The sequence below is a fragment of the Meriones unguiculatus genome, chromosome X, assembly GCF_030254825.1.
Source record: "Meriones unguiculatus strain TT.TT164.6M chromosome X, Bangor_MerUng_6.1, whole genome shotgun sequence".
NCBI classification, from domain to species: Eukaryota; Metazoa; Chordata; class Mammalia; order Rodentia; family Muridae; genus Meriones; species Meriones unguiculatus.
Window position 1 is genome coordinate 539,796 of NC_083369.1, and position 15,200 is coordinate 554,995.

Below are 15,200 nucleotides of genomic sequence, written 5' to 3' on the forward strand. Positions count from 1 at the left end.
ATATTGGCCTTTCTCATGGGTGTAAGGTGAAATCTCAGGGTTGTTTTGATTTGCATTTCCCTAATGGCTAATGAGGTTGAGCATTTCTTTAAGTGCTAATCTGCCATTCGATATTCCTCTACAGAGAATTCTGTTTAGCTCTGTTCCCCATTTTTTATGTGGATTACTTGGTTTGCTGCTTTTCAGCTTCTTTAGTTCTTTATATATACTGGATATGAGTCCTCTGTCAGATAAAGGGTTGGTGAAGATTCTTTCCCAATCTGTAGGCAGTCGCTTTGTTTTGATGACGGTGTCCTTTGCTTTGCAGAAGCTTTTCAGTTTCATGAGGTCCCATTTATTGATTGTTGCTCTTAGAGCCTGTGCTGTTGGTGTTCTGTTCAGGAAGTTTTCTCCTGTACCAATGAGTTTTAGGGTATTCCCCACTTTTTTTTTCTAGCCGATTTAATGTGTCCGGTTTTATGTTGAGGTCTTTGATCCACTTGGAGTTCAGTTTTGTGCAGGGTGATAAGTATGGATCTATTTTCATTTTTCTACATGTAGACATCCAGTTGGACCAGCACCATTTGTTGAAGATGCTATCTTTTTTCCATTGTATGGTTTTGGCGTCTTTGTCAAAGATCAGGTGTCCATAAGTGTGTGGGTTTATTTCTGGGTCCTCTGTTCGGTTCCATTGATCCACCAGTCTGTTTCTATGCCAATACCATGCAGTTTTTAAAACTGTTGCTCTATAGTACAACTTAAGATCAGGGATGGAGATACTTCCAGAAGATCTTTTATTGTAGAGGAATGTTTTAGCAATTCTGGGTTTCTTGTTATTCCATATGAAGTTGAGAATTTTTCTTTCCAGGTCTGTAAAGAATTGTGTTGGTAATTTGATGGGAATTGCATTGAATCTGTACATTGCTTTTGATAAGGTGGCCATTTTTAATATGTTAATCCTGCCAAGCCACGAGCAAGGGAGATCTTTGCATCTTCTGATATCTTCTTCTAATTCTTTCTTCAGAGACTTTAATTTTTTTTCATACAAGTCTTTGATTTGCTTGATTAGGGTTACTTCAAGGTACTTTGTGTCATTTGTGGCTATTGAGAAGGGTGTTGTTTCCCTAATTTCTTTCTCAGCCCGTTTATCTGTTGTATACAGGAGCGCTTCTGATTTTTTTGAATTAATTTTGTATCCGGCCACTTTGCTGAAGGTGTTTATCAGCTGTAGGAGTTCCTTGGTATAGGTTTTGGGGTCACTGCAAATCATATCATCTGCAAATAGTGATCATTTGAATTCTTCCTTTCCAATTTGTATCCCCTTGACCTCCTTCAACTGTTTTATTGCTCTAGCACGGACTTCCAGAACTATGTTGAAGAGATATGGAGAGAGTGAGCAGCCTTGTCTTGTCCTTGATTTCAATGGGATTGCTTTAGGTTTCTCTCCATTCAGTTTGACGTTGGCTATAGGCTTGCTGTATATCGCCTTTACTATATTTAGATATGTGCCTTGTATCCCTGATCTCTCCAATACTTTAAACATGAATGGATGTTGGATTTTGTCAAATGCTTTTTGAGCATCTAGAGAGATTATCATGTGGTTTTTTCTTTCATTTTGTTAATATGGTGGATCACATTGATGTATTTTCATATATTGAACCACCCCTGCATACCGGAATGAAACCTACTTGGTCACAGTGGATGATATCTTTGATGTGTTCTCATATTTCGTTTGTGAGTATTTTCTTGAGTATTTTTGCATCAGTGTTCATAAATGAGATTGGACTGAAATTCTCTTTTTTTGTGAAGTCTTTGTGAGGTTTCGGTGCCAAGGTGACTGTGGCTTCATAGAATGAGTTTGGTAATGTTCCTTCTGTTTCTATTTTGTAGAATTGTTTGAAGTGAATTGGAGTTAGCTCTTCTTTGAAGGTCTGGTAGAATCCTGCACCGAAAACATCTGGTGCTGGGCTTATTTATTTATTTAATTTTTTTGGATGGGAGACGTTCGATGACCGCTTCTATTTCCTTGGGGGACATAGGATTATTTAATTGATTTACCTGGTCTTGATTCGTTTTGGTAAGTGGAATCTATTAAGAATTTTGTCCATTTCATTTAGATTTTGTGGCATATAGACTTTTGAAGTAAGTCCTAATGATAGTTTGGATTTCCTCAGTGTCTGTAGTTATGCCCCTGTTTTCATTTCTGATTTTGTTGATATGGATGGTGTCTCTTGGCTAACTAAAAGTTGACCTTCTCAAAGAACAAGCTCTTGGTTTCATTGAGTCATTGAATTGTTTTATTTGTTTCTAATTGATTGATTTCAGCACTAAGTTTGATTATTTTTAGCTGTCTACTCTTTTTGGTGTGTCTGCTTGTTCTTTTTCTAGGTTTTTTAAGTGAGCCATTAACTTGCTTGAATGAGCTCTCTAGAATTTCTTCTTGAAGGCACTTAGTGTTATGAAATTTCTACTTAGCACTGCTTTCATTGTGTCCCACAGGTTTGGTTATGTTCTGTCTTCTTTTTCATTGAGCTCTAGGAAGATTTTAATTTCTTTATTTCTTCCTTGACCCAGCTGTCATTCAGTAGCAAATTGTTCAGTTTCCATGTGTGTGTAGGCTTTCTGCTATTTCTGTTGTTGTTGAAGTCCACCTTTATTACATGGTGATCAGACAGGATACAAGGGATTATTTCAATCTTCTTGTATCTGTTGAGGCTTGCTTTGTGACCTATTCTATATGGTCTGTTTTGGAGAAGGTTCCATGAGATGTTGAGAACAAGGTAAATTCTTTTGTGTTTGGGTGTAAGGTTCTGTAAATGTATGTTAGGTCCATTTGATTCATGACCTCTGTTAGAGATATTGTTTCTTTATTTAATTTCTGTTTTGTTGACCTGTCCTTTGTTGATAGTAGGGTGTCGAAGTCTTACACTATTAATGTGTGGGGATCTACATGTTGTTTAAGTTTTATCATTGTTTCTTTCACAAATGTGGGTGTCCTTGTATTTGGGGCATAGATGTTCAAGATTGTGATGTCTTCTTGGTGGAATTTTCCCTTGATGAGTATGAAGTGTCCTTCCCCATCTCTTTTGATTAATTTTGGTTGAAAGTCTATTTTATCAGATATTAGAATGGCTACTCCTGCTTGCTTCTTGGGTCCAGTTCCTTGGAAAGCCATCTTCCAACCTTTTACCCTCAGGTAATATCTATGTTTGTGACTTAGGTGTGTTTCTTGTATGCAACAGATTGCTGGGTTTTGTTTACGCATCCATTCTGTTAATCTGTGTCTTTTTACTGGAGAGTTGAGTCCATTGATGTTGAGAGAGATTAATGACCAGTGGCTTTTAGATCCTTTGAATTCGATGTTGTCTGTGGTCATAGGGTTGCATGTTTGGTTGCTTTTTGTTTTACTGTAGTGAGGTTAGTTATTTCCTGTGTTTTCTTGAAAGTAGCTCATTTTCTTGGGTTGTATTTTCCCTTCCAGTGTCTTCTGTAATGCTGGATTTGTATGTAGGTATTGTTGAAATTTGTTTTTGTCATTGAGTATCTTGTTTTCTCCATCTATGAGGACTGAGAGTTTTGCTGGGTATAGTAGCCTGGGCTGACATCTGTGTTCTCTTAGGGTCTGCATGATATTCGTCTAGGCCCTTCTGGTTTTCATAGTCTCTGTTGAATAGTCAGGTGTGATTCTAATGGGTTTGCATTTATATGTTACTTGGCCTTTTTCTCTTGCAGCTTTTAGTATTTTTTCTTTGTTCTCTATACTTATGGTTTTGATTATTATGTGGCGGGAGGATTTTCTTTTCTGGTCAAATTTATTGGGTGTTCTGTACGTCTCTTGTATTCTTATTGGCCTCTCCTTTAAGTTGGGGAAATTTTCTTCAGTGATTCTGTTGAAAATATTTTCTAGGCCTTGGTGCAGGGAATCTTCTTTTTCCTCTATTCCTATTACTCTTAGGCTTTGTCTTTTTATGTTGTCTTTAATTTTTTGGACGGTCTGTGTCAGGAATATTTTAGATTTAACATTTTCTTTGGCAGATGCATTTATTTCTTCCATTTTATCTTCTACACCTGAGATTCTTTCTTCCATTTCTTGTAGCCTATTGGATATGCTAACCTCTGTTTTTCTTGCTTTCTTCCCTATGTTCTTTCTCTCCACAATTTCTTCCATTTGTGTGTGTGTGGTTTTTTTTTTTATTTTTTCCAATTCTATCTTCAGATCTTGAGCTGTATTGTTGATTTCCTTCATCTTTCTGGCTGTATTTTCCTGTTTTTCCATCAATTCCTTCAGCTGTTTGTTTGAACAATCTTCTGTTTCTTTTATTTCATTCAGTGATTTAAGCATTTCCTCTCTAAAGGCCACAAACTGTTTGGCTGCAGCTTCCTCTATTTCTTTTCGTATTTTATGTCTTTCCTCTGTTATCCTCTTCATGAGCATAGATGTTAGGTCATCTTGTTGAATTTCTGTTATGCTGGGTTGTCTAAGGCTACTTGCCCCTGGATAACTGGGTTCTGAAGATGCCATATTGCTCTGGCTTTTGTTGGTTGAACTTCTATGCTGGCTTCTACCCATTGGGATATCTTAGTTGTTTGGAGTTGGTTTCTGTTGGTTCCTAGAATCCTGTGGTGGAAAGAATCCCTTTGTCAGGAAGATGGTTTTTCCTGAATCAAGCCTTCTCAACTTTTTGGGTATAGTCACTGGATGGCCGGTGTTTTTCAGGAGTTCCTACAGCTCACCTCAGGCATAGAGACCTGGGTGGTAACTGTGGTCCTTATTAGTCGAGAGGGCTCTCCTCTCACCCGGAGAAGTCCTGGAGACAGCTGCCGTGCTTCTGGGTTTCTTGCTGTAAATTTAGTGATCAGCTGCTATAACCTGTGTGTCCCGTGGTTTGGTTGGTTTTGTTAGGGATAACTGGTTGTTCCTTGGAGCAGTATTTGGGGGTTGATCTCCTGGTTCCTGGTCTTTTGTTGTTCTGAAGTTGGGGCTCTGTGCCCAGTACCCAAGGGGTAATCTGTGGCAGGTGAGTACTGCTCTCTTGGTAACAGCAGGCTATCTGGGGCAGAGCAGGTCCCTCCCTGGGTTAGGCCAGTCTGTGGGACCTTTTCCGGGGATATACTGGGTGGCTTAAGTCTGTCCCCTTTGCTTTGTTCCTTGTTCCTTGTGAGGGTTTCTCCAGACAGTGACTCCAAGACTCTGGTGTCCTGGGACACACAGTTCTGTCTGTAAAGAGTAGTTGGTACAAAGCAGGTCTCTGCGCTGGCAGCACAAGCCTGCCTGCTAATCTGTGGAAGGTGTGTTTCCAACATCTCTGAGCTCCCCGCTTGGGCCTTGATTAGTGATGGCGGCATGTACTCTCAAGTCTGCGAGACTTTCCCCAGGCAATGCCTAGGTGACCCAAGACAGCAAGTTTTTTTTTTCCTTCCTTGTGTGGCCCTCTCTGGACAGGGATTCTCAGGATCTGTTGCACTGGGGCGCACATCTAGTCTGTATGGGTGAGCTGGGCACTTAGCCACTCTCCATGCTGGTGGCGGGAGCTCAGTTGTGATGGCAGGTGGGTATCTGAGGTCTGTGAGACTTTTTCCAAGGAAAGATTAGGTGACCTTTGTCCAGTCTTGCATCTTTCCTTCCCTGTGGGTTTTCTCACTACTGGGACTCCCAGTCTCTGGTGTTTTTGCGCCCACCGATCAGTCTGGGAAAGTGATCTGGACATGCAGGCATGTGGCTCTGGTCCTGTGAGCTAATGCTTGTGTGACCTGGGATCTCTTCCGGGTTCTGGCTGGGTGGCCTGAGAGTGGACCTGACTGATTTCCATTCGGTGGGGGTTTCCTCTCACCTGGGAAACACAATCGCTCTTGTTTTAGGGCCCATAGTTCAGTCTCTTGGTTGCTGTACGGAGAGTGTTGTCCTGTTCCTCAGACACAATGTTCTCCTGGAGCTGCCATCTTGGCCCCCTGGTAAATTTTTAATTTACCATATTTTTATATTTTTAAAACATAAAAGGGAGACCTGTGGAGAGCCACTGGTTTGTCAGTCTGCTTTGTTATTGAGCTCTCAGCAGAAAAACATCTTTTCACCCTGATCTTCACCTGGAATTAAGGATAAGCAGTATGTTTTGCCAAGCCCATCTCCTTTGGTTTGTGTGAATATCACAGAGACAGGTGGTAAAGGTAAACTACTTTAACATCTCTGTGAAACCATTCATTATTCTAAGGTGCTTTGCTCTGACTATGAAAGGGATTATTGGAATAAAGTGAGGTGACTAGTTTCTACTAGAAGCTCTCTTGAACAGATCCCATGTGCAGTATGTTGGTTTATTAATTTTCTTTCAATCCTCACTCCTGACTCAAGAACTATTCAACTCTGCTGGCAGGTTTTGGCATCTTTTATTTTTTTTTTCTGTACATTTAGTGTTTTGTGTATTATGTGATGTGAGAAGTTTATTTTCTAGTCTAGTGTATTTGCTATTCTGTGAGCCTCTTGTATGTTTAAAGACATCTCTTTCTTTAAGTTGGAGAAATTTTCTTCTATGATTTTCTTGAAAATATTTTCTGGACAGTGGAGTCTGGAAACTTCTTTTTCATCCATTCCTATTATTCTTAGATTTCGTCTTTTCATAATGTCCTTGATTCCTTGTATGTTTTCTGTATGGGACTTTTCAAATTTTATTTTTTCCTTGAGAGATGTATCAGTTCTGCAATTGTATCTTCAGAGCCTGAGATTCTCTCTTTCATCCCTTGTATTCTCTTGGTGATGCTTAACTTTGTGTTTCCTGATCCTTTCTCCAGCTCCAGGGTTTTCTCTGTCTGTTTTCTTTGTAGATTCTAATTCTGTTTTCATGTCTTGCACCATTTCCTTCATCTTTCTGAATGTGGATTCCTGTCTTTCCATGTTGGCATCTATTTTATATTTGTTTCCTCTTTATGTGTCTCTATTTGTATGGCTATATTTGCCTGTATTTCTTTGAGATATTTGTTCATTTTCTCTTCATGTGCCTCTAATAACTTAGTACGCATAGCTTTAAAATCATTTTCCTGTATTCACAATGAATTTTAATATACATTGATTTGGGGGGTTGCTTGTGAAGCCATGATGTCCTCATTTTTGTTGGATGTGTTCTTAAGCCTGTCTTTAATCATCTAATGGTCAGTAGCCTTTGCTGCTTTTTCCTGGATCCTGTACTACAAACTGGGTCAATCTGTCTCTGGAGTCTGGAGTATTCTTTAGGAAGATGAGAGAGGTCCACCGGCTTGAGAGTAAGTGTTGGTGTTTCAGATACATCTAAGGGAGGAAGGCCACAGGAGCAAGTGCACAAGCACAGGAGTGTGTGTGGAGGTCTGACTGCCTGGGAGAGTGAAGTGTAAGGGAGGAATACAAGCTCAGGTGGGGGTGCTGGCACATTTCTCGGGAGTAGTGCACATATACAGGTGCCCTGAATGGCTCAGTGGCCCACAGGTCTGCCTCACTATTGTGTTCCAATTGCTCAGATCTGCCTGAGCAGCACCTTACTAGTTCTATGAATTGTTTACCTGGGCTCCACTGGGAGACTCACAGAACATGGGCTTCAAAGTTGAGAATGCTATACCAGGAATTCCTATGTTGCCTACAACAGGGGTGTGGGTTGGAGGGATCCGATATCTGGCTGCTAGTCCAGCAGACCTTGACTTGGCACTTTTTATGCACCCTTTTGCAGAAGCAATCACAAGAAGACCTGTCTAGAAAATGCAGAGTACCTGTGAGCACTCACTAACAGGCATGTGTGGAAATTGCTGAGGTCTGGTAAACTCGGTTGCAGGCATTTGTGCAAAGTGGAGAGAGCCCGTGAACTCACTTGCAAAGGTATGCAGTAAGCTCAGAGAGCCCACCGTTTTCTACTTTCAGCTGTGGGTCCACTGTTTGGCCATTAGCCTTACCCTGCCATTGTGGAGCTGCAGGGCAAGCTGAGCAAGGGAAGGTGCAGATGGGAGTGCAATGGGTAGACAGCTAACCCCTCTCAGACCCCGGAGAAATCCACAGGGTGCCTGGATTCAATCTGTCCCAGGTCACTGGTTGTCCTGTCTAGCCTGGGAAGCCTCATAGTCTATGCTCTGGCTTGAGTTGCTCATCCAGTAACTAGTTTTTGAGTTTCAGATCTTCTGTCCTGGTTCCTGCCAACTTGGAGCTCCACATATCCTTAATTATATTTTTAATTAACATAGAAAGGAGTGGGTTTTTAAAAAGACTTCTTATAGTGGGAAATAGTAAGATCTGGAGAGGACAGGAACTCCACAAGGAGAGCAACAGAACCAGAAATTTGAACACAGGGGTCTTCCCAGAGACTCATACTCCAAGTACCATGAATGGAGATAACCTAGAACCCCTGTACAGATGTAGCCTATGGCAGTTTAGTGTCCAAGTGGGTTACATAGTAATGGGAAGAGGGACTGCCTCAGACATAATCTGGTTGGCCTACTCTTTGATCACCTACCCCTGAGGATGGAGCAGCCTTACCAGGCCACAGAAGATGACAATGCAGCCACTCCTGATGAGATCTGATATACTAAGATCAGAAGAAAGGAGAGGAGGACCTCCCCTATCAGTGGACTTGGAGAGGGGCATGCGTGAATAAGGGGGAGGGAGGGTGAGATCAGGAAGGGCTTATTGGGGGATACAGAGTGAATAAAGTGTAATTAATAAAAAAAGACTTCTTATGCATTTTCTGTTTTAGTTAACCTTCTTTCCACATTACTTTCTACCTCAACTACACAGTGTCATGCCCCTATAAACTTCTCTGTCCTCAATATTTCCTTACTTTTGTTTACTTAATATGTGTGTTCTACTAGCTCTTTTTCCTTTAAAGTATCTTATCCTATACACTGTAAGGGTCATTTCTACATTTGTGAGTATTTGTGGAGACTAACTTTTGATAACACAAATCACAAAAATTCAAAGATAGATTTAATATAAGAAAAAAACACACAGCATTTTTCTTTCTGTGCTATGCTTACCTGACTAATAAATTTTCTATCCAGTTTCCTATGAATTTCATAATTTTATTTCTTTAAAGATGAGTAAAACTCCATTGTTTATATAAAGACTAAGTTCATTACCTTGATATTGTGAATAGAGCAGACATGAGCATACATATACAATTATCTTTATAACTTGGATATAAAATCTTTGTGAACATATCCAAGAACAGCATACCTAGGTATATGTTAGATATATTGAAGTTTTAAAATTTCACATGATTTCCAGACTGAATGCACTAGTAAACACTCCTACTAACAGTGGGTAAAATTTTCTCACCTCTATTTGTCATTTGTATTCCCTTTTGCTTTATTTTTGAGATTGTGTTATAATTATGTCATTTCTTCCTTCCATTTCCTCCGTCCAAACACTCACATATATTCCCCATTGCTCTTTTTTATATTATGGTCTCTTTTTAAATAAACTGTTGTTACACGCATACATCTGTTTGTGTGTGTGTGTGTGTGTGTGTTTGTACTCAGGCACACTCGTGCCTGTGTCTGATTGTCTATGTGTCTGTGTACATATAAATTTATATGTATAACCAGCTTCATTTGTAAAATGTTACTTGTATGTAATTTTTCTTGAGATTGGCCATTATTGATGAAGTGGAACAAAATTTTAAAGTGTTTTAAAACATTTAAAAATTGTTTTTATTATTTTCTATGTATGCGGGTTTTACATGGATACATGTCTGTGTGTCTGTGTACCACATGCATTTCTACTCACTAATGAGGCCAGAAGAGAGGATCAGAACACCTAGAACTAGTTTCAGATACAGTTGTAAGTTTTATTGTATTCATTTGGATCCAGGGTTACCTGGAAGAGCAGTAAATAATCTTAACCACTCTCCAGCCCCTAGACAGAATCTTAAAGTATAAAACTACAGTATCGTTATAGTTAAGGATGTTGATACCAATAGTTCACCAAGTGTAACTGTATAAATATCAAACACTCCAATGGAGATTATCAGAATTCATTCTCATTTTTTTCCCATGAGCTAAATATGACATGTTTTTAATCACATTCCCAAAATTGGTTAAGAAAACATCTCATTAATAATGTAGAAAACATGAAACATGTTTATTTTTCTAGGTGTTGCATCAACGGTCAACCTTTAACAAAATAAAGTGGTCTGTAGATAAAAACAGCCACATGAACAAACTCAAAGAACAGAATAGGTACTGGTTTTCTCTTAAGAAGTAGATAAGCAAAGCTTCTTCCTCTAGTACCTCAAGAGAGAACACCCAATTTATCACTTCAAAAACAAGAGCTTTAGAATTAGGAAAATCAGTATTTATATAGATTCCATGCATAATTTTCTAGTTCTAGTCCTTCATGATTGTGTTGTGTGTGTGTTTGTGTGTGACAGAAAGAGACAGAGCAACAGAGAATGAGAGAGAGAGAGAGAGAAAGCAAATGCACAAGAAGTTAAATAAGAAGCATTGTTCTGTGATTCCATTGGGCTGTAAAATTTATCATAGACACTGTCAGGTTACCCTTACAGGTAACAGTAATGAATTGTGAGAAACAATAAAAAGGCAATTCCCTTATTACACAAGGGGAAAATTATGATATGTGTCACAAAAGCTATATTCCAGGAGTTAAGAGAAAATGCCCTTATAACTATTAGTGCAGAACTAAATTTAACTCAACTTATAAAAAAGAACAGACAGAAATGGACCATCAGAAAGAATACAGTCTAACTAAAAATAGCTTTTTAATTCTAAGGAATTAAGCTTCTGTTGTTCCACATAGCCCAATAAAATGATTATGGTAATTCATGACTCATGTCACATGGGGATTTAAAAGAGCATATTAACAGTATGTGCTTTAGGTATACATGACATTAGCCAAAAAAACATTAAAATATATAAAAATGCTGTTAAATTTCATAATTTCCTTGTTTTAATTGATGGGAAGTATCCCGTTGTATAAATGTACCACAATTTCTGTAGCCATTCCTCCTTTGAAGGACATCTGTGTTGTTTCCAGATTCTGGATATTATGAATAAAGCTGCTATGAACATGGTTGAGCAAATGTCTTTGTTGAATACTTAAACATCTTTTGGATATATGCCTAAGAGTGGTATAGCTGAATCATGAGGTATCTTTATTCCCACTTTCCTCAGAAAGTGCCAGATTGTTTTCCAAATTGATTCTACAAGGTTACATTCCCATCAAAATTGAAGAAGGGTTCCTTTTTTTCTCCATACTCTCTCCAGCATGCATCATCCCTTGAGCTTTAGCCAGTCTTATGGGTATGAGGTGAAATCTCGGTGTCATTTTGATTTGAATTTCACTGATGACTAAGAAAACTGAGCATTTCTTTAAGTGTTTTTCTGCCATTCATTATTCCTCTATTGAAAATTCTCTGTTTAGCACTGTACCCCATTTTAAATTGGATTTCTTGATATGTTGGTGTTTAACTTCTTCAGTTCTTTATATATTCTGGATATTAGCCCTTGGTCAGATGTAGTGTTGGTGAAGATCTTTTCCCAGTATGTAGGCTGTCATTTTGTTCTAACAGTGTCCTTTACTTTACAGAAGCTTTTTTTGTTTGTTTGTTTCAGGAGGGCTCATTTACTGATTGTTGATCTTAGAGCTTGTGCTGTTGGTGTTCTGTTCAGGAAGTTCTCTCCTGTGCCAGTGAGTTCCAGGCGCTTCCCCAATTTTTTCTACTAAAAGGTTTAGTGAATCTGGTTTTATGTTGACGTTTTTGATCCACCTGGAATTTAGTTTAGTGCAGCGTAATAAATATGGATCCATTTGCATTTTTTCTACTTGTAGACATCTAGTTAGACCAGCACCATTTCTTGAAGATGTTTTCTTATTTCCATTGTATGGTTTTGCCTTCTTTGTCAAAAATCAAGTGTCCGTATATGTGTGGGTTTATTTCTGGGTCTTCCATTCAATTCCATTTATCCACCATTCTGTTTCTATGCCAGCACCATGCCGTTTTTAATACTGTTCCTCTGTAGTACAGTTTGAGATTAGGGCTGGAGATACCTCCAGATGATCTGTTATACGGGATTGTTTCAGCAATTCTTGTTTGTTTGTTTGTTGTTGTTGTTTTTACATATGAAATTGAGAATTGTCCTTCCAAATTACGTAAAGAATTGTGTTGGTATTTTTATAAGAATTGCATTGAATCTGTAGATTGCTTTTGGCAGGATCACCATTTTCACCATGTTAATCTTACCAATCCATGAGAATGGAAGATTGCAGACAAATGGTAGGAACTAGAAAAGATCATCTTGAGTGAGTTATCCCAGAAGCAGAAAGACACACATGGAATAATCTCACTTATAAGTAGACATTAGACATATAAAATAGGATAAAGATACTAAAATCTGTACAGGTAAAGAAGCTAAACAAGAAAGAGTACTCTGTTTTAGATGATCACTCCTCACTTAGAAAGGCAAACGGTATGGAAATCAGAAGAGTGGAAAAACAGGGAACAGGACAGGATCCTACCACAGAGGGTCTCTGAAAGATTCTACCCAGCCGGGTATCAAAGTAGATGCTGAGACTTATAGCCCAATTTTTGGCAGAGTGTAGGAAATCTTATGAAAGAAGAGGGAGATACAAAGACCTGGAGGAGATAGGAGCTCCACAAGGAGAACAACAGAATCAAAAATCGTGGGCAAAGAGGTCTTTTCTGAGACTGACCTTCCAACCAATTCCATGCATGGAGATAACCTAGAATGCCTTCACAGATGTAGCCCATGGCAGTTCAGTGTCCAAGTGGGTTCCCTATTAATGGGAACAGGGACTATCTTTGACTTGAACTGATTGGCTTGCTCTTTGATCACCTTTCCATCAAGGGGGTGCAGGCTTTCCAAGCTACAGAAGAAGACAATGCAGCCACTCCTGATGAGACCTGATAGACTAGGGTCGGGTGAAAGGGGAGGAGGACCTCTCCTATCAGTGGACTGGGGGAGGGGCATGGGTGGTGAAGAAAGATGGAGTGTGTGATTGGGATGGGATGAGAGAGGGGCTATAGCTGGGATAAAAAGTGAATAAACTGTAATTAATAAAAAAATAAATTTAGTAACAAGTTGTTCAGTATCCATGTGTGTGTAGGCTTTTTGCTATTTCTGTTGTTGTTGAAGTCCAACTTTATTCCATGGTGATCAGACAAGATACAAGGGATTATTTCAATCTTCTTGTATCTGTTGAGGCTTGCTTTGTGACCAACTATATGGTCTATTTTGGAGAAAGTTCAATGAGGTGCTAGGAAGAAGGTAAATTCTTTTGTGTTTGGGTGTAAGGTTCTGTAAATGTCTGTGGGGTCCATTTGATTCATGACCTCTGTCAGAGATATTGTTTCTTTGTTTAATTTCTGTTTTGTTGACCTGTCCTTTGTTGAGAGTGGGGTGTTGAAGTCTCCCACTATCAATGTGTGGGGATCTCTATGTGGTTTAAATTTTATCAATGTTTCTTTTACAAATGTGAGTGCTCTTGTATTTGGGGCATAGATGTTCAGGATTGTGATGTCTTCCTGGTGGAATTTCCCCTTGATGAGAAATTCCCCATCTCTTTTGATTAATTTTGGTTGAAAGTCTATTTTATCAGATATTAGAATGGCTACTCCTGCTTGTTTCTTGGGTCCAGTTGCTTGGAAAGCCATCTTCCAACCTTTTACCCTCAGGCAATGTCTATGTTTGTGCCTTAGGTGTGTTTCTTGTATGCAACAGATTGCTGGGTTTTGTTTATGTATCCATTCTGTTAATCTGTGTCTTTTTACTGGAGAGTTGAGTCCATTGATGTTGAGAGAGATTAATGACCAGTGGCTGTTAGATCCTTTGATTTTGATGCTGGCTGTGGTCATAAGGTTGTGTGCTTGGTTGCTTTTTGTTTTACTGTAGTAAGGTTAATTATTTCCTGTGTTTTCTTGATAGAAGCTAATTTTCTTGGGTTGTATTTTCCCTTACAGTGTCTTCTGTAATGCTGGATTTGTATGTAGGTATTGTTGAAATTTGTTTTTGTCATTGAATATTTTGTTTTCTCCATCTATGTGGACTGAGAGTTTTGAAGGGTATAGTAGCCTGGGCTGACATCTGTGTTCTCTTAGGGTCTGCATGATATTCGTCCAGGCCCTTCTGGCTTTCATAGTCTCTGTTGAAATGTCAGGTGTGATTCTAATGGGTTTGCCATTATATGTTACTTGGCCTTTTTCCCTTGCAGCTTTTAGTATTTTTTTCTTTCTTCTGTATACTTACTGTTTTGATTATTATGTGGCAGGAGGATTTTCTTTTCTGGTCAAATTTGGTGGGTGTTCTGTAGGCTTCATATATTCTTATTGGCTTCTCCTTTAACTTGGGGAAATTTTCTTCAATGATTTTGTTGAAAATATTTTCTGGGCCTTGGAGAAGGGTGTCTTCTTTTTCCTCTATACCTATTATTCTTAGGTTTTGTCTTTTCATATTGTCTTGGATTTCTTGGACGGTCTGTGTCAGGAATTTTTTGGATTTAACATTTTCTTTGACAGATACATCGATTTCTTCCATTGTATCTTCTACACCTGAGATTCTTTCTTCCATCTCTTGTAGTCTGTTGGTTATGCTTACCTCTGTAGTTCCTGTTTTCTTCCCTAAATTCTTCCTCTCCATTATTTCCTCCATTTGTGTTTTCTTTACTTTTTCCACTTCTATCTTCAGGTCTTGATGTGTTTTGTTTACTTCCTTCACCTGTCTGATTGTATTTTCCTCTTTTTCTTTTAGTTCCTTCAACTCTGTTTCTTTTACTTCTTTAAGTGAAGGAACTAAAAGAAAGGTAAAGAAGATGGACATCAGAAGAAAAAGAAAACAGGAAACAACCTAGGAATCTGCCACAGAGGGCCTCTGAAAGCCTCTGCTATGCAGAGTGTGAAAGCAGATGCTGAGCCTGATGGCCAACTGACGGGCAGAGTGAATGGAATTTTATGTAAGAAGTGGGAAATAGTAAGAGCTGGAGAGGACAGGAACTCAACAAGGAGAGCAACAGAACAAGAAAATTTGAACACAGGTAACTTCCCAGAGACTCATACTCCAACCAAGGACTATTCATGGAGATAACCTAGAACCCTGACAATGCAGCCACTTCTGATGAGAACTGATAGACTAAGATCAGAAAGAAGGAGAGGAGGACCTCCCCAATCAGTGGACATGGGGAGGGGCATGCATGCAGAAAGGGGGGGAGGGTGGGACCAGGAGGGGAGAAGGGAGGGGCTTAT